This window comes from Anser anser, assembly GCF_964211835.1.
Source record: "Anser anser genome assembly, chromosome: 3".
Lineage (NCBI taxonomy): Eukaryota > Metazoa > Chordata > Aves > Anseriformes > Anatidae > Anser > Anser anser.
The window spans coordinates 91,248,443-91,274,118 of NC_139722.1; the positions used below are offsets into that span (position 1 = coordinate 91,248,443).

At 39.0% G+C, this 25,676-nt stretch overlaps 1 long non-coding RNA gene across 1 annotated transcript; it reads left to right on the forward strand.

Annotated features, from left to right (window-relative positions):
• Window positions 1-8,128: 8,128 nt before the first annotated feature.
• Window positions 8,129-25,541, forward strand: LOC310897746. The gene is made up of 3 exons (XR_014582529.1): window positions 8,129-9,542; window positions 11,173-11,268; window positions 24,107-25,541. It is a non-coding gene; the product is annotated as an uncharacterized lncRNA (long non-coding RNA).
• Window positions 25,542-25,676: the final 135 nt, after the last annotated feature.

Sequence of the window (25,676 nt, forward strand, 5' to 3'; positions counted from 1 at the left end):
CTTTGCAATTGCCTTTTTAAAACCACAGAGTGAAAGTACAAAAACCAATCTTCCTTATTTATACCCTTGTCTTTTAGCACTTTGACTTTGGTGGACAGATCCCAGTTCGTGGTTGCGTTTTGTGTGTGTGTGTTTATTTTTTGTAATTCAGCATTGCAAAGTATTTTTTTTCTGCTTTCAGTGTCTTTCTCCAAAGGCTTTGAAAGTTTAGTGCACAGGCTTTTTGCCATTTCAGCCATGCTGTCTAGTCATTCCTCTCCCAGAAACCTAATGTGTCCCAGTGCAGTTTATGGAGGGTAAAGGTATCATCTAGTTTTGTACAAAATATCACCGTTAATTGCTTTCAAATGTTAGGACCTCTGATATTTAAAGGGACATTGACAAACTGCTTGATTTCTTGTGTTGTACTGCAAACTAATCTGCTAGCTAGGTTGTTTACAGCTGAGTATACCAGAAGCTGCCTTTCTTGATTGCCATCCATTTGGAATCATCTTATCCCTCTAGTTTCCTCCAACCAGTTGAAATTTGTTGACTTCTATTGAAGCTGAGGACTGCCAGGAGGAGAATTTAGTAGAATTCTTGATTTTCTTAATTCCTGTTAATAACTTGGTGAATTCTCCCAGTCAAGACCATTTTAGGTGCCTCACTGTGCAATGCAGAGCTTAAAGATCCTGACATGTTGCCACTATATAAATTCATTTGGATCCTTGGAGGACAACTGATGGTTGAACAGTTTGTATTGAAGGTACAGCCCAGTGGAAATACCTCCATGCAGTTTTTAGAGGCTATCTTAGCACACCTGACACTCTGATTTGAATGCGTGAGAATGAGGGGAATCAGCAGGAAAGGCAAGTATGGGAAAGTGAGGGGCTGACTGAATTCCAACTTTTGATGGAACTGTCTTGGACAAAGACAGCATAAAGAGAGATGAATAACTATGAGAGAAAAGACTACAGGACAGACCACAGACCTGCTTTGCCTTTTATATACTTTAAAGCAAAACAGCAGCAAGTCCACTGATGTCAATAATTTCTTTTGGCATCAAATCAGTTATGGGGCCAACTACAAGCTAAATAAATAGCTAATAGATAAAGCTAAATATACCAGTGCTCTTTCTCTTAAGTAACTCTCAGCACATTCAGGCTTTTTCAAAAATTATTCAGCACTTTGGAGAAACAGATTTTAAACATTGAGAAATTTGAAACTTTCAGTCTACACCAGCCTATGCATCAGCCTGTTTGTGGTATGGTTCAGCTGAAAGGACAACATGGGCCCAGCTGACCTAGCCATTGGAGGGAGTCACCTATGTTGTGTTCCCACTGCCCACAGGAATGAGAACTATTGTAAGCTAGATAACCAGAGGATTTATTTCAGAAAGAAGCCAAAGGTGAGAATCAACAGAATTTTGTGTCTTAACATCTTTAAGGACCTAGCCAATTATTAGCTAATTTGCATGCCCAAATGCCTCTTCGCTAGGGCACGGTGTTTTTTTTAAATGCATAATCAACTTATAAATGAAAGCACAGAACTCACAAAATGCTTAGATAGGTTAAAGTTGATACAGACAAAGGAGAAACTGATGAGTAACTACAGACATGAGAGGTGCTTTGAGGGAAAGGGATTTCATTGTATAATTTACAGTCAGGAGAATGAAAAGAGAGGCTAAAAAGCTATGAGAACTGCTTGGCTAAATTCCTGTTAAAAACTTTGAAACTATATTCCCCATCATCTTATGGAAAAACAAAACCAACCTAACCATTTAACAGATGATCCCCTTTGCTATAAAAAGCTGCCAGCTTGTGTCATTTTGGCTCACGTACTTGGCTTGGAGATAGGAACAGCTGGAGCAAAGCAAAAGGAAAAACCCCAAAGTACTCTCTTCTTTGCTTTGCTCACAGGCACTGAGCTTTAATTAACTTCATCATCCTCTTATTAAAATCAAACTCTTCTAATGGGGCTCCCCCTTTTCCCTAGTCTTTCTATTCATGCTGCATTGATAGCAAAGAACTTCTCTCTCGGAGGCTGAAATTATCTGGATATCTCTCAAGGCATTCACAACATCCTTCAGGTTAAGATTGTCTCTGAGAAAGCCAATACTAAGATCCCACCAGAGAAAGAAGCAAAGCCTTAAAAATTCTCTTGAATGGGAATGTTATTCTTCATCTTGAAGTAATCTTCCTCTGTACTTACATGCGAACACTATTGACAGTATCGACAGACCAATGAATAGTGTTTTGGGAGTGCAGAAGAGCTCCAGAAACAAAACCAAACCAGAATTTTCTCTCCATCAATATCTGTATGTTCTGCAAATGGAAGAACTATTCCTTGCAGACTGTGCTAGTGATCTGCTCACACTAACTTCAGGCATACCTTCAGGTAATATGTACTATCGTTCCTTACTTTATTGCTCTCAGATTAAGGGCACATGAAAGAGACCCTCGGATATTCATATCTCTACCCCAACATCTGAACAAAAACTGACAGATATTAAAGGACATTATGAGCACCACTGATTATTTGCACACGCATTTGTACTGACAGTGTAAGCCCTCATATTCTAAATTGGCATACAAGCTACCAAACATCCTTTAGGGTGATGAGCTCAGTGGATAATCATATTGCTTGATAACAAGATAACATAAAAAGAAACAAGTCACATTTGGTTTCTTATTTATTGCTTGGAATTTCTTCTTTCAATTCCATCTATTCATTTTTAGTGCCTGAATAAAAGTCTACTCTCCACAGCTCCAAGTAAATATTGTTTGTTCTCCTCCTGCGCTTCCTCATCTTCCCCATAAGTCTTTGCTTTATTTAGGAAAAAACAGCATTTCAGCTCTAAAATTAGTCTTGTATCCGAGCCATAGGTTCTGCTGAGTCTGTGCACTTTGCTAGCTTCCACACATCCCTACCTGAGCATTAGTTGTCTCTAGCTGGGATTAATATGTGGTGTCAGGATTAAAAAGGAAACCCTCACCTTTCCTTGGTGATGCTGGATATGTTGGAGAGCTGGGCGATCACCAACCGCATGAAGTTCAATAAGAGCAAGTGCCGGGTCCTGCACCTGGGACGGGGAAACCCTGGCTGCACGTACAGACTGGGCGATGAGACGCTAGAGAGCAGCCTAGAAGAGAGGGCTCTGGGGGTCGTGGTAGACAGCAAGTTGAATATGAGCCAGCAGTGTGCCCTGGCGGCCAGGAGGGCCAACCGTGTCCTGGGGTGCATCAAGCACGGCATCGCTAGTAGGTCAAGGGAGGTGATTGTCCCGCTCTACTCTGCGCTGGTGTGGCCTCACCTCGAGTACTGTGTGCAGTTCTGGGCACCACAGTATAAAAAGGACATGAAACTGTTGGAGAGTGTACAGAGGAGGGCTACGAAGATGGTGAAAGGCCTGGAGGGGAAGACGTACAAGGAACAGCTGAGGTCACTGGGCCTGTTCAGCCTGGAGAAGAGGAGGCTGAGGGGAGACCTCATCACAGTCTACAACTTCCTCGTAAGGGGGTGTCGAGAGGCAGGAGACCTTTTCTCCATTAACACCAGTGACAGGACCCGCGGGAACGGGGTTAAGCTGAGGCAGGGGAAATTTAGGCTTGACATCAGGAGGGGGTTCTTCACAGAGAGGGTGGTTGCACACTGGAACAGGCTCCCCAGGGAAGTGGTCACTGCACCGAGCCTGTCTGAATTTAAGAGGAGATTGGACTGTGCACTTAGTCACATGGTCTGAACTTTTGGGTAGACCTGTGCGGTATCAAGAGTTGGACTTGATGATCCTTAAGGGTCCCTTCCAACTCAGGATATTCTATGATTCTATGATTCTATGCTTTCTCTATGGATACCTCATGTCTGACTGTGTCCTCATGATGCTAATCTGATAAACCATGACCTTTAAAAATGAGCTTTGAGATAATTCTACAGTGGATAAGAATTTAAATGAGAAAAGGCCATTCTGATTTTAAAGCTGTCGGTGTAAAAAACAACAAAATGTACGAAGGATGACTGTAGAAAGAAGTGTCTTGGGCTGAAAATCTCTGACATCCTGTCATGTGCAAATATATTTAGGTAGCTTGGAGGGACCACTCCCTGTGCATTTTCTATATTCTAAATATGTCTGCAGAAACATCAGAGAAATTGTTAGAGAATAGGCATCCACTCCTCTGCCTGTAAAGCCAGGTGCCTTCATTATCTAATCCAAACTTTTCAGCATCATTGACTCAAGGGACATCTGTGAGTATTCAGCACTTTGGGGAAAAAAAAAAATCACACCATTTATGTTTGCATTCATTCTCCCCACACATATTTGTACCTGCTTTATTTTGATGCACTGTGTATTACCCAACTGTTAAGAATCAGTGTGTCAATTCCAGTCACACTGTGATCCCTGGTGAACATGGGAGGTGCTGTGAAGCTCATGTCTTACTTGATTATAAATACCTCATGCTTAAGACTGATCCCATATGTTTTGGTGCTGTCTGACCCACTTGCTTCCAGAGACGTCTCAACTGGCTGACAGCACGGTTTACTTCCATATTTACCAGTTATATTCTCAAGCCACTTTCCTTTTTAACTTGCGTGCCCTACTGTTTGTTTACTGATTTTTGAATAAGTGTGCTATGCTCCCTTTGTACCAACCAATCCATCACATTCCAATATGAAATTAAAGTGATCACACCTCCTTTTTAATAACTGTTATTTTGCCACAGCATAAATTAAGATTTCAGTTTCGTAGGAATTTTAAGAGAATGGAGCAACATATCTCCCACTTTAGGTTTGAAGAGTAATGGAGACTGAATACTTTTCCAGATTGAACCACATTTCAAAGTTTTTAGTAGCTGTAAACTCAGAAGAAAAAAACCATACATTTTCCATTTTTTTCTGCAACCTCTTCCTGTTTTGTCTCAGTTCTTTTTGTATTGGGGATGTTGGAAAGGCTCTTCAGACCGTGGAGGAGACACTCTGTGCAGAATGGAGATGGTGGCTGCAGGAATGTAAGCAATGGGCTTAGAATCACAATAGACAAAGCTTCTAGTTTGGACCTGACTATAAGGCCCTCCTAAGATTAAATGAGCACATGGTCTTCACAAAACTAGAATTTGCATTTCAATGGAAATTCCAATTTTTCAACGATATTTCCCTGATTTGCATACATTATGAATTATGAAGTGATAAAATTTAGCAAAAAATATTATTTTTAAACTTCAAAAGGTCTGTATTAAAGCACGTTAACTACCACATCATAATAATTTGTATTTCTGAAGTAAAATGTATTTTAAACATATTCACTTCTGTCCCCAAAAATGTCAGAAAAGAACCAAATTAGAAAATCAAAATGAGACACTACATTTTTACATCAAATCACTTCAAAATGCTTTCTACAGAAAGAATTCAATCAAAATCAACACATTCTAGAACAGACAAGATAGCATTTTATCAGTGAAATACTATTGAACTGTTTCTGATTAGCAGTAGTATGCAGTTTCACTTCAGTTACAAGAGCAAGGTGATTTAGTGCAATTTTGCTCTTGTAGCACAAAATATTCTGTATGCTATGCAAAAAAAAAAAAGGGGGGGGGGGGGGGCGGTACAGGTCCTGGAAGTGAAGAGAGCAGTTTTGCAGACTCTGTCAAAAACTTCCTTAACTCCTCATGTAGTACCTGATTTCTGGAAATACCATGGGCTGAGTTTGCTAATGTTTGCAAAGCAAATTGAGACACCAAGCAAAAATCACCTTCCAAGTACTGAGTTCTAAGTATATTTAGAAAACCTGAGTCAAAGTTAGAGTTGAGAGTTGAGGTTAGAGGAGAACAGAGAATAAATAATGCCAAGAATAAAATTTTCAGAGTAAATGCACAGTTTAGTTTTAGGATAAGTGGAGGAAATTGAAATAAACTGCAGGATTAAGTAGTTGCTATAAGGAATTATATTTGTGTTGTGAACACTTTGATCTTTTCTCCTTTTAGTATCAAAAAAAAAAGTCTTTCTTAGCAATGTACCATAATAATCCTTTCCTTTACCTTGTGAACTAGCTGCTTGGAAAGGGCAGTACTCATCACAGGACTGAAGCTTGTGCAGAAGCACCCAACAGAACTGGCTGTCATTTCAGATACAAACTCTGTTGATTGTGGTCTGAGACTTAGACAGAGACTGCCCTTAGGCACTTTGAACCCTTGTATCCAGGTGCCAGTGCCACAAAGTCTCGTTCCTGAAAATTACCATACTCTGAGACATTCATAGCTTGGCTGACATTAACTTAGGCTTTGGCATGACTGGATGGTGATGGAAGGTTGTGGTGGTTCTCTCACACTTTAATTTCCCCTACTTCTAAAGTAGTCAAGGAAGGAAAATTCCCATTCCTGGAAACTAGTTTCTGGTTTAGTGATCAGCTGGTGTAGTCTGTAGGTGGAGGGTCACAGAATTTATGCTCCTGAATGCTTCACAGTTTTGGAAACTACCTCAGGTCAGCCTATCCCTCTCTCTCTCTACGTGTCAAGAATTTGCTAGTATGGGGAATTTTTATCAGCTCTATCAGTTATACCTAACACCTTTGTGTTTTGTTTGGATTGTAGACCCCAAGAATCTTGTCAGGTATGGATAGGAAACTTAGTCTATGTCTATACTGTAAGTGAAGGTGTGATTGCACAGTGGGTAGGAGTTTCCAACTCATTTTAACCTGACTCTCAGAAGGTGTACAACCTGGGACAACCTGTTCATCCTGGGACTGCCAGCTTTAAAACATTTAACACTTTGACTATTGAATCATTTCACTTACAGCTTCATCATTTAGCATCTAAGTGTATTTTTTCTTTGACAGTACAATTTGAATCCCTTTTTAGGGCTGACTGCTTCTTAATGAACAAAATAAATGTTCTAGAGCTTTAAAAGTCATGAGGCCAACAGTTTACTTTTTTTTTTTTTTTTTTTTAAGTGTGGAAATGTGGGTGTATTACTGAAAGCAGTTCATTCTTTGCGTTTAGCACAAAATGAGCTGATTTGATTTGTTTCTATTGCCACATGCTACAGGCAAAGAATAAAATTGAAAGAAAGGAACATATTGTGCCTGGGATGGGAGAATGTATTTGAATAAGAGGCAGACCCCTAATTTGATCAGGGCTGGCATTACTCCAAGTGGGTGTTATCTCAAGAATTGGAAGTTATCATGGTTTTCTTCTTGTTACGTTCTTCAAAAGAAAAGAGAAGAACAACAACAAAAATAACTTTATCATCTAAATGCAAATTTCTTTTGTTGTTGTTTGTGGGTTGGGTTTTTTGTTTTGTTTTGTTTTGTTTCATTTCATTTTGTTTTGCTTTCACTCAAGGGCTGCTGTAGCACAGTTGTCTAGGAAATGTCAGTCCAATTAAAATTTTAATTCTAAAACTATCAAGCTCTGTTGAGGGGAAGAAGTGTTTCTAGAAGACCCACACAACAACAAATGGTAACTTTTGCCTGATGTTGTAAAACTCAATGAAACGGGACTCTGCTGGATTGTATGGCACTTTCCCCATACCCAACTAAAACCTGTGATTTCTTTACAGCTCTAAAGCCCCATGATCTGGGATTGTGAAAGAGGCAAAGAGGCTTGGAAAGTTAAAATAATTCTACTTATTTGGCTGAATTTTTAAAACACTCCTTGACTTGTGCTTGGACAAGACCACTTGTCACAGACTTAAAACTAGTGGAACAAATGTGGTGACAGGCAGGATTATTCTGGGAATCACTGGGAGCAGCAACCCAAAATCTGTGAGGCATGAAGAGGGCTGAAAGCTGCTTTTTCTTTGGAGCTTTATTGTTTTGACATACTCTGTTGAAAGGTCTAGCTTATCCCTTTTAATCCTCTATTATTGTTAAAACTATTATTATGACAGTAATGTCTTAAGTGTGGACAAGGCACACAGGAATATAGGTTTATGGCTCAAAAATCTTACAAGTGTGAATACACTGTTGTGTACCAACTCAATAAACCTCAATCTTAGTGCTATGTATTGGGCTTATGTGGCAAGGCTTTGGTAGCAGGAGGGCTGCAGGGGTGGCTTCTGTGAGAAGAGTCCTGCAGCTGCCCCATGTTAGATAAGGGCCAGTTTCAGCTGGCTCCAAAAGGACCTGCTGCAGGCCAGAGCCAAGCCAATAAGCGATGTTTGTGCCTCTGTGAGAACAAATTTAAGAAAGGGGAAAAAAAAAAAAAAACAACTGCTGCAGAACAGCTGCTGTGAGAGTGAGGAGTCAGAACCAGCCCTGCAGACCCCAAGGTCAGTGCAGAAGGAGGGCAGGAGGTGCTTTGAGGCACCAGAGCAGCAGTTCCCCTGCGGCCTGTGGAGAGGCCCCTGGTGGAGCAGGCTGTCCCCCTGCAGCCCATGGGTCCCACACGGAGCAGATCTCCACGCTGCAGCCCGTGGAGGAGCCCCCGGTGGAGCAGGTGGATGTGGCCTGGAGGAGGCTGCGGCCCATGGAGAGCCCCCGCAGGAGCAGGCCCCGGGCCGGAGCTGCAGCCCGTGGAGAGGAGCCCATGCAGGAGCAGGGGGTCTGGGGGGAGTTGCCGCCCGTGGGGGACCCGTGCTGGAGCAGTTTGCTTGTGATGGATGGACCCTGTGGTACGGAGCCGTGTGGGAGCAGTTTATAGAAACATAGAATACTTTGGGTTGGAAGGGACCTAAAAAATATCTAATTCCAACCACCTGCCATGGGCAGGGACACCTGCCACTAGACCAGGTGGCTCAAAGCCCCATCCAACCTCAAAGCCCTTCCACAGTTCTCGAAGAGCTGCTGTCTGTGGGAAGCCTACGCAAGATCAGTTTGGGAAGGACGGCATCCCAGGGGAGGGACCCCATGTGGAGCAGGGGCAGAGGGTGACTGTGAAGGAGTGGTGGAGATGAAATGTTAGGGACTGACCACAGCCCCCATTCCCTGTTCCCCTGCACTGCTCAGGGGGAAGAGGTAGAATAGGGTGCATGGGAAGGCAGGTGGTTTTAGTTTGCTTTTAGTTTCTCACCACTCTGGTCTGTTAACAATAGGCAATAAATTGTATTAATCTCCCTATGCTGCATCTGTTTTGCCCATGAAGGTGATTGGTAAGTGATCACCTTGTCTTTATCTCAACCCTTGAGCCCTTTTCATGGTATTTTCTCCCCCTCTTCCTTTGAGAAGGGGGAGTGAGAGAGTGGTTCTGGTGGAGCTCAGCTGCTTGTCAGGGTGAAACCACCACAAGCCGTGACAAACACCTGTTGCTGAGCATACTGCTGTTTTCTGACCTGGGGTACTCGAATTACTGCTGCAGTAACAGTAAGAAATTTAATGTTAGATCAAAACCAAAAGTTTTCTAGAGTTTTAGAAGCTGGATTCCAGCTTTCCCCGACTGCTAGTCCAGAACCTGAGCAAAATTGTCAGAATTTGAGGAGTTGGGCTAGTGAAGAGAACTTTGCACCTTTCAGAGTAAACCCAATAATTTCTCAGATCCCCAGGCAAGATTCACTGATATTATACTGCTGAACTGCAAATGAATACAACTCATGCTAGAATTTCTGAACCTCTCTGTGACTGGACCTTTTGCAAGGCGGTGAGTTGCTCCCTAAAGCCATCTTCTGCTTCTTGGTCCTTTCCTCCTTTCTCTTCTCCTTCCCTGCCCTTTTTCCATTATTTTTTTTTTGGGGGTGGGGGGGGATCCAAAGCAGTATAAAGGCATTAAAAACGTCTTGAAGACAGCCTACTTTGGATTCATTCCACTTTTGAATAAGTTCTTTGACTATCTTTAAAAAAAAAAAAAAAAGACAGACACTTTCAACATCATTATACATCCTTTAGAGACACACAAGTTGTAAAAAGTTACTTAATCTAGAAACTCTTCAGTCAGTTTGATGACATCCTCTCTCAACAGTTTCAACCTTTCCAGATGTTTTCCCTTTCCTTCCACTTAAAAAATAGAAAGTACTTACAAGCCTGTGTGTTTTCCAATTTAGATTTCAGTTATTGTTTGTACTGTCAATTTTCAGCCAATAAAACATTCCACAGGGACTTTTCAAGGTTTCTTATGCTGAAAATAAATAGTCTCAAACTCACATTTAAAATCCATTCTAATTTTGTTTACCAAAATATTCATAAAGTGTACAAAGGCTCTCTCAAGCACACAAGCTGTACTCTGAAATTGTGCTCAGATTCAGAAGAGTGCTCCAAAAAACAGTACTTTGGAGAATGTAGATGCGCAAGTAAAAGTATTAGATAAAAGCATAAATAATGCCGATTCAGTGCCAAGTTTGTCTTGGTTGTCTGCTGAAAGAGTGCAATCCATGAGCTTTGACAACAGAGGTAAGGTTCAGTTCTATAGCTCTAGAACTGACCAAAAGATGTGAAAGGACAAAGGTTTATTCAAAGCTACTTTCTAACAATTTTAATCTAGACTGGAAGAGACCAGAATGGACAGCTGACAGCATAGGAAACTTTGATGAACTATAGCTCTCCACCTCTACTTATGAAGTTTATGGATTTTTTAGCCATTTTTGTTTGGTTAGTTGAACTTACTGAATTTATTGTAGAGGCACGCCTACATATAATTTTATCCAATGCAGGTTTTAATTGTCTATTTTTAATAGTGTCAGAACATAAATAAAATTAGCTACCTAACATACAATGTCTCTTTTATTCAAGCCATTGATGTATTCCCCATTTCCACATCTCTTTTGCTGATTTCAGGAAAGATTCGATACATTTATCATTGAAAGAATACGAGAACTTAAGAAGAAGGAGAGAGATGTATGACCTATGTAAAAAATCACTGAAAAACACTAAGTTTGCATCTACTTTATATTCAAATGCAAACAGAACTCAAGACGAAGCTATTTGAAGTGATCAAATCTTTGTATGGGAAGAGTGCTCTTTGCATATGGTGTTAACTCACAGTTGTTAGTATGCCAACTCATTTTCTGCCTGCCTAGCCTAATCTTTGGTCATCACAGTGGCCAATCACAGAGATTCAATATAAAATCAAGTAATTTCCCAGAAATCAGTTTCCTAGAAACCTCAGATATCAGCAAACTACACAGAAAAGAAGCAAAAAGCAAGGGAGTATACAGGAAAGAGTAGAGTCCTAGAAAGGGAGATGTCTTCTGATTGAATTTGTTGTTGTTAATAATAGCAGTCTGAAATAGCATGAAGTTCACCTTTGTCTTTCTGTCTTTGTTTTACGCTGGGAGACATACAACACAAGAACACACATAAACAAAAAACAAGTTGTGAAGAAGGTGACGTCCTGGTCAAGTGATGATGCATAACTACACAATGGAGAACAGGTAGAGTTTGCACAAGTTTCTTAATCATATACAAATCAGTCCAATAAACTCCCTAATCCTAACCTTCCTTAGCTTTCATTATTTCAGGCACTGTTCCCAACACAGCTCTGCTAATGCCCCTCAGTTCGACATTGCCTTGTGACTAGCTATCTCTTGCTTGTGTTCACCAGTGCTGAAAACAGCCTTGCTAGAGAATATTAGAAACTGCCCAGCATTGATTCTGTCTGTCCGGAGCCACAAAAATCTGTGTAGTTCCAGGCCTCCACTTTCTCTGGGACAATGTTGGGTATAAAACTTTGATTACAGTCCCAGCAAAGCCTTTTGGCTATTTCAGCAGATGTTGGTTGTGCAACATCTTTTCCACTCATCACAGTTTGGTGTATCATAGGTGCAGAGACCATCAAAGCAGTGGTTTGCTGAACTTTGGGAAGCTAGACCTTAGGGCTCTTAATTAGATCATAATTTTTCTATAAAACAGCTCTACCAGATATTTTCATGAACTAGACAGAAGAGCTCCATTGCTCATCCTCAAACCCTCTCTGTTTTACTAGAGCCAGATACGATTCTGAGCTTTGGGCAGATTTATTTAAACAGCTTTTGGATCCCATCTCTTTTCCACAATGCATTTCCCTGAACATGTGACAGCTGGGTTACAGCATGTGGTCTCTTTTATCAGTGCTGCCCCCTGATGCCTGTGTGTGGTAACTATGCCACAGTGTCTAATCAGACAACCCGTTAACTAATAAAATTAACTCCCCAATAGTTTCCAGAATTACAGCAGCAGCTGCGCAGCTGGCTGACTATACTTAATCACCTATTGTAGCAGCTATGCATATATTGCAGACATGTAATGACTGGGCTGCAACTTGGCTTATAGAATACCACCCACATTCAAATTAAGTTTTTATGCAATTTCTGGTTTTCATGATAGTTTATATATATATATATAGCTTATATATATATAGATACACTTTATATTTAGTACCTAATAGAGTGAAATATCTCCAGTCTGCTATCGATTTCCAAGGTGAAGCAGCCAGCCAAATCAGATGAGAGCAATTTGCCAGCTGCTGTTGAGTGATAAATATTAGTCCCCAAATGTCATGTTTCTTTGCATGGTTCCCTGGAAGAAGCTGTCAATATTTTCATCAGGCGACTGGTTCTAAATCCCCTTCAGTGGTAAGGGTTTCCCTGGGGTATTCAGCAACTGTGAACAACAATTAAGCAGCCCCAACAGAGAGCGTGTCCAGCGATTATCCAGGCAGGATGAAGAGCCGTATCAGCCATTTTCTTCTAGCTTGTAGGTGAGGAATTTGCTTGGCTTGTTAGCCTGTGTTAACATAGATGAGGGAAAATACTCTGGGTAGAAATGAGGAGGAAAACTCAATGCCATATGAGAATCAAGACTTACTTATTTTTCCTGCCACGAACCACTGATTTAAACACTACTCTAAGCATGCAACTTGAATTATGATACTAGAGGTGTGACAGAAGATTTATATTTGTTTATCAATCATTTAAAAATGCTGCTCAGTGTCTGATGAAGGTCTTTGGAAAGTTTGCTTTTAATTTATTGCAGTTTTCAGTTTGATTCAGGAGAATGCTAAAATACACAGATACATTTTCTCTTACTTACCATCTTTCTTTCTTTTTTTTTTTTTTCCAGTCTGAATTCTGCCTTATAAGGTTAAGTAACCGGAGCCAACTGCCTGCATAAACATTGTTTCTTGTATATGTGCTCTATCACCCCTTGTCTTGATGTTCCTCACTTACAAATTTATATTCACAAAAAATGATTAGTTGCAACCCAGCTCTCCCCCACAGAAGAGTACAGTGTCTTTACAGGACTCTAAGGAAGTGGCCCCAGGAAAGAGGACATGACAAACATCAACAAATTACAGCCCTCCTATTAGTTCTGTCCTGGTGCTAAACAAAAGATAGGAACTTAAGCATTATTTTAAAACACCTCCTCTTTTCTCCAGCCTCTCTCTCCCCACACTTGTCTCTCACCACAACCATACAGTCCATCATCTTTCTTCATAATATTGAATTGTTAAACTTGTCAAGTGGCAAGATTGGTTTACGGTTCTTAGGTACCTCAGTATTATATGTACAACGTGTACAATGCTTGCTGAAAAGGTGAGAGGGCAAAAAGAGGGATGGTGGAACATAACATCAAGTGAACTGATGAGTTAGGAAGTTGTTTTCTCAGCTATAGCCTAATTAAAAGCAACAGTTTGCCAGTTTCTATTTGTACCCCAGAGGAAACCTGACTCGCACTCTATCACAGCTTTTTCACTTTCTTAGAAAACTCACGGAGCTTGAACATAAAAGCAGGCACCTCTCAAAAGATCTCTTAAAAAGACAGCTGTCCCAAATTAGCCTGACTAGGAAGAAAGCAACAACACGATAAACAGGACATCTGTTTTAGAGATTGTGTTCCTTGTCAGCTCCTGGCTCTGCAGGTTGTTAATCATGTAATGGAGAAAACAGGGATGATGTTTGTTGCCACAATGAAGCCACGTTTTTCAAAGTACTTAAGTGCCAGTAAGACTTTCAGAAATAGATTTTTATTTTCCACCAGATCTAGAAATGATGCATAGGTGGGCTTTTGCAAATATTGCAACTGTGGTCTCCAAAATATGCCTTTGAAATATGACCATTGCTGCATAGGAGTGCCAGAAAGCTGTCTTCCAATGTGATACACAACACCATTTGAATCAATATCTCATGTAAAGGTGATTATGTTAAAGTCTATCTACTTCCCATGCTTGACTGAGACCTGATATAAGGACATATGAGAAATACAGTGACACTGATTAAGATATGTTTGATCACAAAGTGAAAATAGATTTTGCAATCAGTAGAGTGGGGAGACAGGGTAGAACGTTACTTAGTCTATCTTCTTCTGCTATTGGGTTTCCTATGGCCTCAGAGCTATTCTCATAGGTGCCAGGACTGAGTCACGCACGATCAGCAGATGTGACGTGTTTCCAGGTTGCATACATTTGTACATTTGCCTAGCCATGTGTGGATTCCAGCTTCACCTTGTCTCCTTCAAAAAAGTGTACAAAATGCTGCCAAAAGGAAAACATTTGGATAACAATCTAGGTCTTCTGTGACTGTGGTCAGAATCCAGTAAGTATGATGATTTAGAGACATGTTTCTGCTGCCCAATTCAAGGTGTGACCACCTGGTTCTGTTGGCTGTCTGTGTGAAAATCCATTATGGCAGAGCCCAGCTCTCTGTCATCCAAGTGTCTCACTGGCTGGCTAAAATCAGCAAGTGGCTTTGAAGCAACTGGATAAACCTAAATTCATCCAGTGGGGTGCTAGAGACAGGAAGGAAGGTAGCATTTTAATGTTGCCACATCTGTATGCACTGACAGTCTCTGCTCCCAAAAGTCAAACCGTTTTGCAGCCAGAGAGTGTTTCTGGACTCCTTTTATTCTTGATACACAAATTTATTTCAATGCCAGAAAGACATTCGTCCATCCATGACTGGGAAAGGGACCCAGTACATCATTCTCTGGCCATTTTACTATTAACCCATTCTCTGTTGGAAAGCACACATGAATTACAAAACTCCAAATGGTCCAGAACAGACTAGACCTTTTCTGGAGCTATATCACTGAAAGGAAATATATTTGCTGAGTACTCCATGCATCGCTTTGGATCCACACACAAGACATGGATCTTTATCTTGGCACAATAATGACACTACATAGAAGACCAGCTTTCAAAACTGAGCAAAAACTTGTGTTTGATCCAGGATTTGCTGGGTCAAATTTTCTGACATATATTATACAGAGATTTAGGTGAATAATCATGATCATCCTTTCTGGACTGAATATACAATTCAGTAATTTTAGCTTTCAATTTTACATACTTTTTAATGCTCCATAATACTGTTTTTATACTCTATGACACTATTTTTTTTCATTTAAAATATATATTAATAAATATTTTATATGCTGAAATAAACACTGGGAGGACAGAATCCCTTCTGCCCAAATACACATCTTACTACTTCTAATAAGACATTCTAGGAGGCCCTTCAGCAGAAGAGGGAGTTTGTGTTTTACTTCTGATTTGCCTCTCTTTTTTTTTTTTTTTTTCTTTGATTGAAACTACCATGAATGTGGAGGAATATGTTGCAGAGAATTTAATGTTAAAAAGTTATTGCAAGATTAGAAAAGGTCTATCAATCTCTAAATTTAATACGAGTGCCCGGTCTGAATTCTGTAGAATAACCTTTTTCTCATTAAGCATAGCATTTTAATGAATTAGATTTATAAGGGGCACTGGCTTGGACCTTACTGGCAATAAATTGCTTAAAAGAGTCAGACCTTTGAGCTATAGAAACCACATATTGTAGGTAATTGAGGCACATTAGTAGGACTTTTATTAATCAGAAACGATATTATCACCCTTGCAGCCTCTTGCTGAATGTTTCTATATCAGTGTTTCAGCGAATAGTGAATCAGCCTTCCAAATAATATGGCCTAAGTTGATACCATTAAAATGGATGTGCATTAAAATGTGGTGCATTTTCTTCTTTTTTTTTTTTTTTCACTGAACTACATCTCCAGAAACATAGTATGTAAAATGAAAAAAAAACAACCTATATGTTGAAATATTTGACCCAAAGTAACTTCATCCAAGTAACTCATTACACTGTCCTAGCCTTATCTCCAGGAAGTTCCTCTATAGCCAGCTGAACCAGATGATCTCTCTACATGTTCACGAAGAACCACGTCTGTTAGCATGATAGATCTTTGTCATGCACTCTGGTGAGATAAATGTGAAGGAACTCTCTGAAATGGATACTCTACCATATTAAGAGAATGATTTCTCCAGGAGAAGAATAACTGAAAAAAAAAATCTTTGTTTCCAGGGAAGCCCTATTGCTCTGAGTTTTCTTCCAGTGCGTGCATGCATACTTAGAAAATCTTTTATATATTCTGTAATACTTGTCCAATTCAACTGCGTATTTTTTTATGCAGTCTAAAAAATGGAAAATAATGAGAAAAATGGAGAAAATTATGCTTTATAGATAAAAAAGTCAGTAATCATGCCCACTAGATTTTTTTTTTTGGCAGACAAAGAAGTTAAATGCCATGTGTCCAAATTAGAAATAGACAAATTCTTAATCCATGTTCAGACTAGAATCTTCTATGTTCCCATCTCTGCTCATGACCCATGAGAGAAAATGGGAAATGTGATTCTGAACTTGACAACTATCTGAGTCAACAGGTTCAAATGGAGAGGGACTCCAACTGGAGAGGGATCACCCAAGGAAACATTTGAAATCTTCAGAAAACTTTTCGCTTTAGAAAGATTAAACCTGGGATCCCAAGTCACCCTATTTCAAATACTTTAAGCATAGCAGCACACAAGCATCCAGCTGTGGAAAGGGCAGGGGAAGCATACCACAGACAGACAGATGAAGATACAGTCTCTGATTTAGAGAGTTTCTAATTTAAAATACTGGGTGTTCTTGAATGTTAGAATAGAATCTGTGTGACCTTTATTGTGCTTTCTGTTTTGAAACTATTTATTTTTCAGACAGAAAACTTCTTAGCTGGTATTTTTCCACTGAAGCACTGAACAAACATGAATTGCCTTTCTTAAGAAAGTTTTTTCTTAAGCTTCTCTATCCTCAGTAAACATAGAAAATGATCAACCTGAGGAGTCCCAAGCTTAACCACTAACCTTATTAATTTTCAAGTCTACTTGAATCCCATTGCTGTTTGCTATGTACAAGATAGTTTCAGTTTTAGTGGGTATTGCAACGGTCTGTGTTTTGAGTGGACACCTTGGATCTATTTCTACCTCTACCTCTACCCAAAGCTGTTTTTTTTTGCTGTGATTGCTAGTGCTGTATGACAATTCATGATTTTTTTTTAAACGTTTACAAATGCAAGGTGTATTACCCTCATGGCTGATACTATATCAACTGTACTTGGACAGGATAGCTGCTCCTGCAGATTGCAAAAATGTCGAACTTCATAGTTTAAGAAGAGAACTTTCTCATGAAGGTCTATAAAATTTTAATGGGATTTTTTTATACATAACTATCCATTTTACAATAGTCTGCCTCCTCTTTTCTTCCATTTTAGCATCATGTTCTTTGAGTGTTCTCTGCATTTATATGCTCTTTTTTTTTTTCCCAATATATATGTACATGTTCCCATGTTCCCTCTACTTAATTTTATTTCTTTGTAATTTTTCATTATTTTTTTTTTCTGTGTGTAGGATTCAGTTAACCCAGTTTCTATTCACCATTTCAGTCCCTGCTTGAGCCCTTGCTTTAAAAGACCACATATGATTGACAAAAATGGATGCGGGCTTCATCTTGCTCTCTTTCCTCTCCTTTCCTGCAGTTCTTTCTTCTCAGTGGCAGTGGTATAGATATTTGAGTGCAGAAGGATAGAGAGGTGGGTAAAAGAAAGTGTTGAGCAGAACAAAGCAAGGATGCATTTGCAACTGACTCATCACTTCTTCTGAATGTGCTTGATAAGAACATAAAATCAAAAGTGGATTTCTACTAGAAGACCTGCTATTTTTGAAACTAAGATGACCTTTTAATTGTTTGAGACTTTGCAAGGTCTGCAAGTAATAGCTCAAAAGTGTCCACAGCCCATTTTGTCCTACCATTTTCTGCCTGTTTTATTATATTCTGAGCATCCTCAGTTCCCAAAGGTAACATATTAAAAATGTAAAGCATTCACATCTTATAAAATCCAGGTCCATATAGAACTCCAGCTATACACAAATTTAAAGTTTCCAGGAAATACAACAGTAACTGAATTGAGGCATCAGAGACATCATTCAAGAGACAAAGAAAAAAAAAAAGAAACGTTGAAAAACAGTTTTCACTACTGTACCATTGAGATGCTATGTCATATTCCAGGTCACCTTTTAAGGAAAGCTTCAAATGTATTCAGATCATCTGGTATTGTTCTTTTGGGATCTTACATCTTCTCCCTGTGCTTTCAACATATGTACCCTCCTCATTAAAGACCAAAGAAGTTGAGGTACAAAGAAATATTTGACTTCTCAAAGAGCTTTTCCAATAAGACAGTTTCAGAATTGGTCTGCCATATTTTCTTCTCAAGTTCTTTCAGAGCAGAGATCTTTGAGTCATTAAAGGTTTCTTCTTCCTTCTTCCTTACTTCAAAAATAACGTACAAATTTTTTTAAGAACAAATATAATCCCTGCCTGAGGTACCACCGTTGTTTCTCTGAAGGGTCACACACAAGTTTTCTGCGTAGTTCGATACAACATACAGGAGAAGGTTAGTTACCCTCAGAGGACCAGTTTCAAATTCCATTGCAGTCAATGGGGCATTCAAAGTTTGATGTCAGTAGGATTGAACTACAGTACCACCTGTTTATATGTTCCACTCCAGTGCAGCAATCACACCCGACTGAAAATATAAACACGTTTATCAATTCTAGTTTCTAGTATCTCGAGAAATGACATTAACAGAAATCACGGTAATTTTCCTGGTACCGATATGCTTCTATCACCTTTTTCTACTTTGCATCACCATTTTCTTCCTGAGATGCCACCTATGCTGATGGTAGGACAGTTTAGTGAACAGACCAGCTGTGTGTGGTACTTGTGTCTCCCTCTAGCTTCACTTTCTTTGCTGCAAAAAATGTAGTCTATGGTTGCTTGATATTAATCTCACTTATCATCAAGTTTCAGTGGTGGTCATGCTCCTTTTTTGTACTTTAAGTGTATTTCAGTCTGCCTTAATACACAGTTTTACTGTAAGCCTTTTTCCCTTTTTTCTCCTGTCTCTGTTCCTACTTTATGTGACCAACATAATGCCAGCTCTTGGGTCAGTGATATTTAGCTTTTCTTCTTAAGGCTCCCGCCTGCTCCTAGAAACACATAATATAAAGCAAACAACTGACAAGCCAATCTGTCCTTTGAGATCCTAGTGTACAGTAGTTTTCTAGTTTAGAAAATTTGAAGATTTGTCCATAAAGGCTCAGACTCAGAGTGCAAACTGATATATTTAAACTACAATCAAACTTCAAGATTATTATTGTTATTATTGTGTCTGTGTAATTATCTTGGATTCTGGTTTCTGATACTGAACACCTGATAATTAACAGCAAGGTATGGGAAAGGCTACGTAGAAGTTTGTTCATTCTTGCTTCAAGCTCCAGTCTTGAGGCCAGAAGAAAAATATAGACATCTCCAAAAGGTGCAGTGGCACACCCCTCTGCTTTCTGAGTTCTGCTTTCTTCAGACTCAGGCATCTGCTATCCTAAGTCCTTATTCTTAAACTGCAGGCGTCTTGGAAAACTACAGGCTCTTGCTTTCAACTCTTCATGACAACACTATTAAAGAGAGAAGAAAACATCCCTTTTCATAAAACATATATTTCAGCCAGAAGTCTTGTTACCCTATTGTATGAGCCCTATAGCATTTTTATTTCTGGTAATTTTGCCCAGAAGGAACATATAGGTACAGGTGGGGCAAGACTCCTGTCAAGGCCCAATTCATTTTATGACAAGAATAATTTCAGTGTATAAAAATTCTAATGGAAAGAATGAATATCACGATATAGAAGAAATGAACACAAATACATTAAGGTGCTGTTCTTGCATGTGCTTTGTTCCTCCGCAGCTCAAGCATTTGAGTAATGTTGGCTTGCAATTCAGATATTCATACTAGGAACCACGTTGCTTTCATGTGTTTGATCATATGAGTCATGGTATAGGGTTTTCGTTTTATGATTGGCTGATCGTAACTCAATTCAAATGTCAATCCATGAAGAAAGTACATTTTAAAATTGTTACTTGCAAGTATTTAGATATGCAGGCCAATAAATATATTTTGCATGAAATATTCATTTCAGAGAAACTCAGTCATAGACGTGCTTCTGGGAAACAGTCACAGACCACAAATAAAGTGCATATGAACATACAGGCACTACCCTGAAAATTGTGATTTTCCAAAGACCTGCTCAGTTACCACCTAAAATCTCTATGCACTTCAGCTTTTGCCAGAATAATCTGCTGTGACAAAAGTCTTGCTTTACTGAAGTGGATAATAGATTTAGATTTCCTCTTCTTATCTTCAGTGACTGACTAATCTCCTAGGCTTTCTAAGTTATTTCATCTTTCTTTGTCTAACCCAACTTCTTGGTATAGGTTCAGCTAGAGATGTTGACAAGTTGTGCTTTCCCTTGACTCCTTTACTGTCCTCAGTCCCCTTACCTAACTTCAAAAAAGAATGCATGGTCAAGTAATAGGGCCCTTCCTGAGCTATGGAAGGACCTACATTCATAAGCCTTCAGCCAGGGAACAGAAGAGTTTAGGCACGTAGGGATACCTTAAAATGTTAAGTAGGTTGCCTAGCCTTTAATTTAATCTTACTCCTAGATACCCATTGAGACATACTTTTTTGTCCTTTCAAAGAATCCTAGGAGAAAAGCTTTTCCTAACATAATTTAGTTTGTTCTTGAAAGTAGTAAAACAAAAGAAAAATAATAATCTGTGTGGCAGACTAGGTCTTTGTAACCAGCCATGTACTACTGACTATTTAGTTTATTTGGTTCAATAGTTTCCTCATCTTGATTTGGAAGAGGGACTCCTACTGTTCAGAGAAGTATCTTAACCCTAGAGCACTCTACATTGATGACATTCTGATGTCAAGTGCTCTGAAGCTTCCCATATAAAACTCTTCGACTGGAAATAGTAAACTATTTACTGAAACAGAACCCTATCTACCTGTGACTCTAACTACTGGTCTCCTCAGTCATTTGTATGCTCCCATTGACACAATACTTTTTATTTTTGCTACAAAATTGAAGGATTCAGTGGGAGGGAAGGAAAACGCAGTACTTCAAATTACACATGGTGGCATATAAGCACCTCCTTATATGGTGGATGTTGTAGCTTTCTTATTTAAAATGAAGGACTGTCTGGGCATAGGCCCTGGACTCTATAGAATAGTTTACAGCTCTCAAACACAAGTCAGGGGAAGTACTGCCTTTCAGCTCAGACATTAAAATCTCTTTGAGATGTAGAGTCTAAATAATTTCTCCCTTCATCCTTTTCCTCAGTTGAGTTCTGCCTTTCCTCAGTTGAGCTATCAACTTTGTTGAATTACATATTAGGTATCTTTCTTTTCCTATGTGTTACGTAGGCCTTTTTGCTCTGATCTGCACCTAAATGGCAAACCACTTACAAAATAGTGATAGAGGGGTAAATATTGCTATATGGAAATTCCCCTGGGAAAATCTGTACTCTTTAGTTGTTTTTATTTGCAATTCTAATATGACCCCTCAGCTGTGACCAGAATCTTCTTATAAGTAACTGTACCATAGTTTTAGCTTCTGCAATCCCATGAGATACGGTAGTATGGGAATGTTCGTTGGAAAATGTGGGAGGTAATGTTCTGTCACCTCTCATATTTCCCAATTGCTTTACAATAAAGGATAAAGCATTACAATGCGTCGTGCTATTACATTGTCATGTTTTCATTGGTGCTATCATTGCACAGTCCATAAATTCTTGCAATGAAAAAAGACTACTAAACTGTCGATACATACAATGTTAAATTCAATGTGTTGTCTTCCGTTTCATCTCAATTAGCAGCACCTAAATGGTTGGAACCAATTCTGCATCTTCATTTGCACTGCCTGTCTAATAGCCTGATTTACATCAGTAACACCAACACAGAATTTTAGTTAATTGGGATTTCAGTAGCTAAACAGCACTTCATTGTCCTAGCAAAACAAACACGTGTTTATGAGGTTTTAAGCAAAACTGTAAAACCTTCAAATGATGCTTAGTTTGTCAAGCAGTAAAACTGCTTTCTATTACATTTCAGTATTCCTAATTCACGCAACTCTAATGTACTCTTTGGGGAGGGGATGCCTACAGTTACAACAGTGACAGAAAAAGTGTAAACACTGCATAGAAACTCACCTGATAGATACTTCATAATAAAACTGTTCATTAGGTAGTTCTGTTGTACTGTAGAGGTGGAAACTTTTCTCATTGTGAGCAGAATTAATTCCACAGAAGCTGTGCTGTTTTATCGCAAAGGCTTAGATGCGTTGTGAAATTCACTTCTTTTTATGCTCTGCTTAAGTCCTGCTGACACCCAGAGGGACCTAGAAATAGCTTCATAGCTATATGATAGTGTTTGTTTTATTGCTACAGTATTGCCTAAGGGCTTATGCTATGATGGAGCTTTGTTTTTACTGTCATTCAGTATTGTTAATTCCAAGCATTCTAGAATGATGAGTCACACCCTTGGAAATGATGAGACAGTCTTAAAAATAATGAATTTTAAAACCGTAATAACGTGCCTTAGGGCTTTATTATTTTACCTCCAGTTTTTGAGATTAGAATGGATTTGTGTTCAACATTATTCTCCCACTTAAAACAAAACAAAACAAAAAAGCAAAACTTACATTATCAAGGTACAAGGGTGATACATTCTTGTGAATATGTGAGAGTGGCTTTTGAAGAAAATATCAAACTATGTGAGGCCTTTTCATTTCTATGAGATGTATATGTATATACACATCCATAACGTGGTGAATGTGTGATTGAGAAGTCAAGAGCTAAGGTGTTGCTGAATCAAGCAAGCAGGAAGAATGAGGAGGGATGGTGTCTTAAAGTGAACTAAACCCTCAACGTGAGTAAGTGAGATAGTCCCCATTTGGGGCTAACAGAGACAGAGCAATCTGCATGCACTGAAGCTTGGCCTGCTCTGTGTACAATTTCTAGCATGTCAGATGCAACATACAACCTTGCATAGTCTTTAGTTGCTGTTTCTCTCCAGGCACAAGTCTTGAAAGTACATCACAAAACTCAGTCCTACCCTAGGGCGATGCAGCAGAGCAGTAGGTCTTTCCCACTTCCAATTCCCACTATTACAAAGGAGAGATGAGATCCATACAGCAAACTTATAGAAGAGAAATCTGCAAGGTCTTCTAAGAAATTGTGAAGGTGTTTTTTTTTTTTTTTTTATGATTTTCAACAAGCCAAAATAGTGAACAAGGAGAAGAGGTGTATATAAGGATGGAGAGGCAAGGAGAGATGAATGTTGCAATTAAAAAGGAAAAGAAAGAAAGAAGGAAAAAAACTGCCAACTATTAGAATTTGTGATTAGAATTCAGCACAGACTCAGATGTCCTGGAAGGGACAGTTGGCATACACTATATGAGGCATCCTTAAGGCATAGCTCAGAATAAAGTGACTGATGACTGCAATAATGACCATTATTTCAATTCTGCATGTCAGCATTCAGAACTGAAAAAACACTCCTGCTTAGAGCTACAGAGAACATTAATGAAAATTCAACAGACAAAGTCAAGAATCTCATTTTACTGTTGGGGAGAGGCAGTTTAATACCCTTCACTTTTCAGAAGAAATAGAATTTCTTAAAAGTGATGACAATGTTGCAAGATGGTGACAACTTCAATGAAAGTCAAGGAAAACAGATACAATTTTTCATGAGAATACAATTAAACCCCCAACAATTGTGAAAGATATTAGTGTCAAAAAAAAACATCATGTCAAATTTTCTCTGAATCTCGAGGGGACACTTAATCAGCCTTCCACAAGAACTAATGAAAGGTGCATAGCTGAAATCCAGTGCAATTGTTTTAAAACTGCACATCAGTGTGAGGTCAAGGAATAATGATCATGAAGGTTTGATCCAGAGAGTTTTCAATTTACAATAATAATTGTTTTCTTCTGCATTCACCACTTGATTTTGCTTACAAAGGAATGTATAAAAGTTTAAATTGGAAGGAAATCCCTTATTTATTTATTTATTTATTTATTTTTTTCAGCTTGAAAATGACCATAACGTTGAAGAGTGTTGGACTTGTAGTGTGGAAGAGCAACAACTTTGAGTGATTTATAGTACATCCAGGATTGCATCCATTTGTCCACCCCAGCGTGCATTGCATTCACAACAGTAATTGCATTCTTATATGCTTTGTGAGAAATGGTGGGTGAGAAGAGGGGGGAGCCCCAGATTAGAGCTCCCACAGAGGGAAAGGCTGTAGTGGAAACTCAATGCTTGTGATGAAGTGTGTTTCCTCCAGCTGAACTGTTGCAACACTTCACTGTAGTCTCATGGCTGTGGTGACTATGGGGAAAGTAGTCACAGTCTTGCCATCTAGCCTTAAAGATCATGTTTACTTATTTATTTAGCAAAGGAATGAAAATATAAATGAAATCTGGAGACAGCATACAAATGATGAGGATGTTTTCCCAAGAATATCTTACATTATAATTCTAGGAAAAAATACTTGGAATAACAAACAAGCAAACAATAGAACTGCCACTAAAAATAAAACAAAAAAGAGGATACTAAAACTCAGGAGAGTGATATGTAAACTCGCTGGTATCTGCTTTGTGGTTTCTACAAGTGTAAATCAGTAGTAACAGCACCAGTATCACTGAAGTACCGGTCTGTGTACCTGGAGAGAGAGCAGAAATAGGCTCTGTAACATTTTAAGCATTTTTAGTTGGCTATGTTCAAACACTTCTAAAGGTGGTAAACTTCCCTGTTAAATATCCTTCCTCACAGTCACCAGTGAGTAGGAAGCCACAGAAACCTCAACGGGTTGATTAGAAAGCCAATAACTACATTTGCTCTCAGAGAAAATCTGTAGTTTCAGTCTCCTGTTACTTGTCTGTGTCTTTCTCCTTGTACTTGCTTGCTTTTTATTATCATTTATTATTATTATTATTTATTATTCTTTTGGCCTTTAGTTAAATTTGACAAGATTTCCCTGAACGCTTAATAGGCAAACTGAGGGAATTTTGATTAAATCTTTGTTCCCAGATGACATTTCATTCTGCTTTAACAGCTTCACATCTCTGCTCTATTCCCTCTAATGTTTCTATTAAGAAAAATATTAAGTCACAGAAAGTAACACATCACTGAGATGCTGACACCACCGGCAAACAGCTGTCTGACTGCATTGAAATCACTGAAATTAGTGAAGGAGATGTGATGAATTCATTTTTCTTGTCCATCCTGACTGTCACAGGAAGCACTCGGCACTTGTGCTGCTAGGAATGTTCAGATGGATAGATGTAATTTAAAGTGTAGAAAAAAAAGACTGGGCTCAAAGTGTACAGACATTTGGTAGAAGCAGTTGTGATAGGTATTAAGACTTTTTTTTTTTTTTTTCTTCGTGTGTGCATTAAAAGATGAAGCTAGAGTGTACTCACAGCAGTGGCATGACTTCTGGTTCCTCTCTGTATCTCATATCCTACACCACGGCATCCAGGTTGCTGACCATGATTCTGCCATCTTTTATTCAGGTTGTGGGTTAATTGGGTCCTGAGCTGCTCCTCACCCTGGGTACCTCCAGCTGCTGTGCTGTTAAGGCACAACATATATCA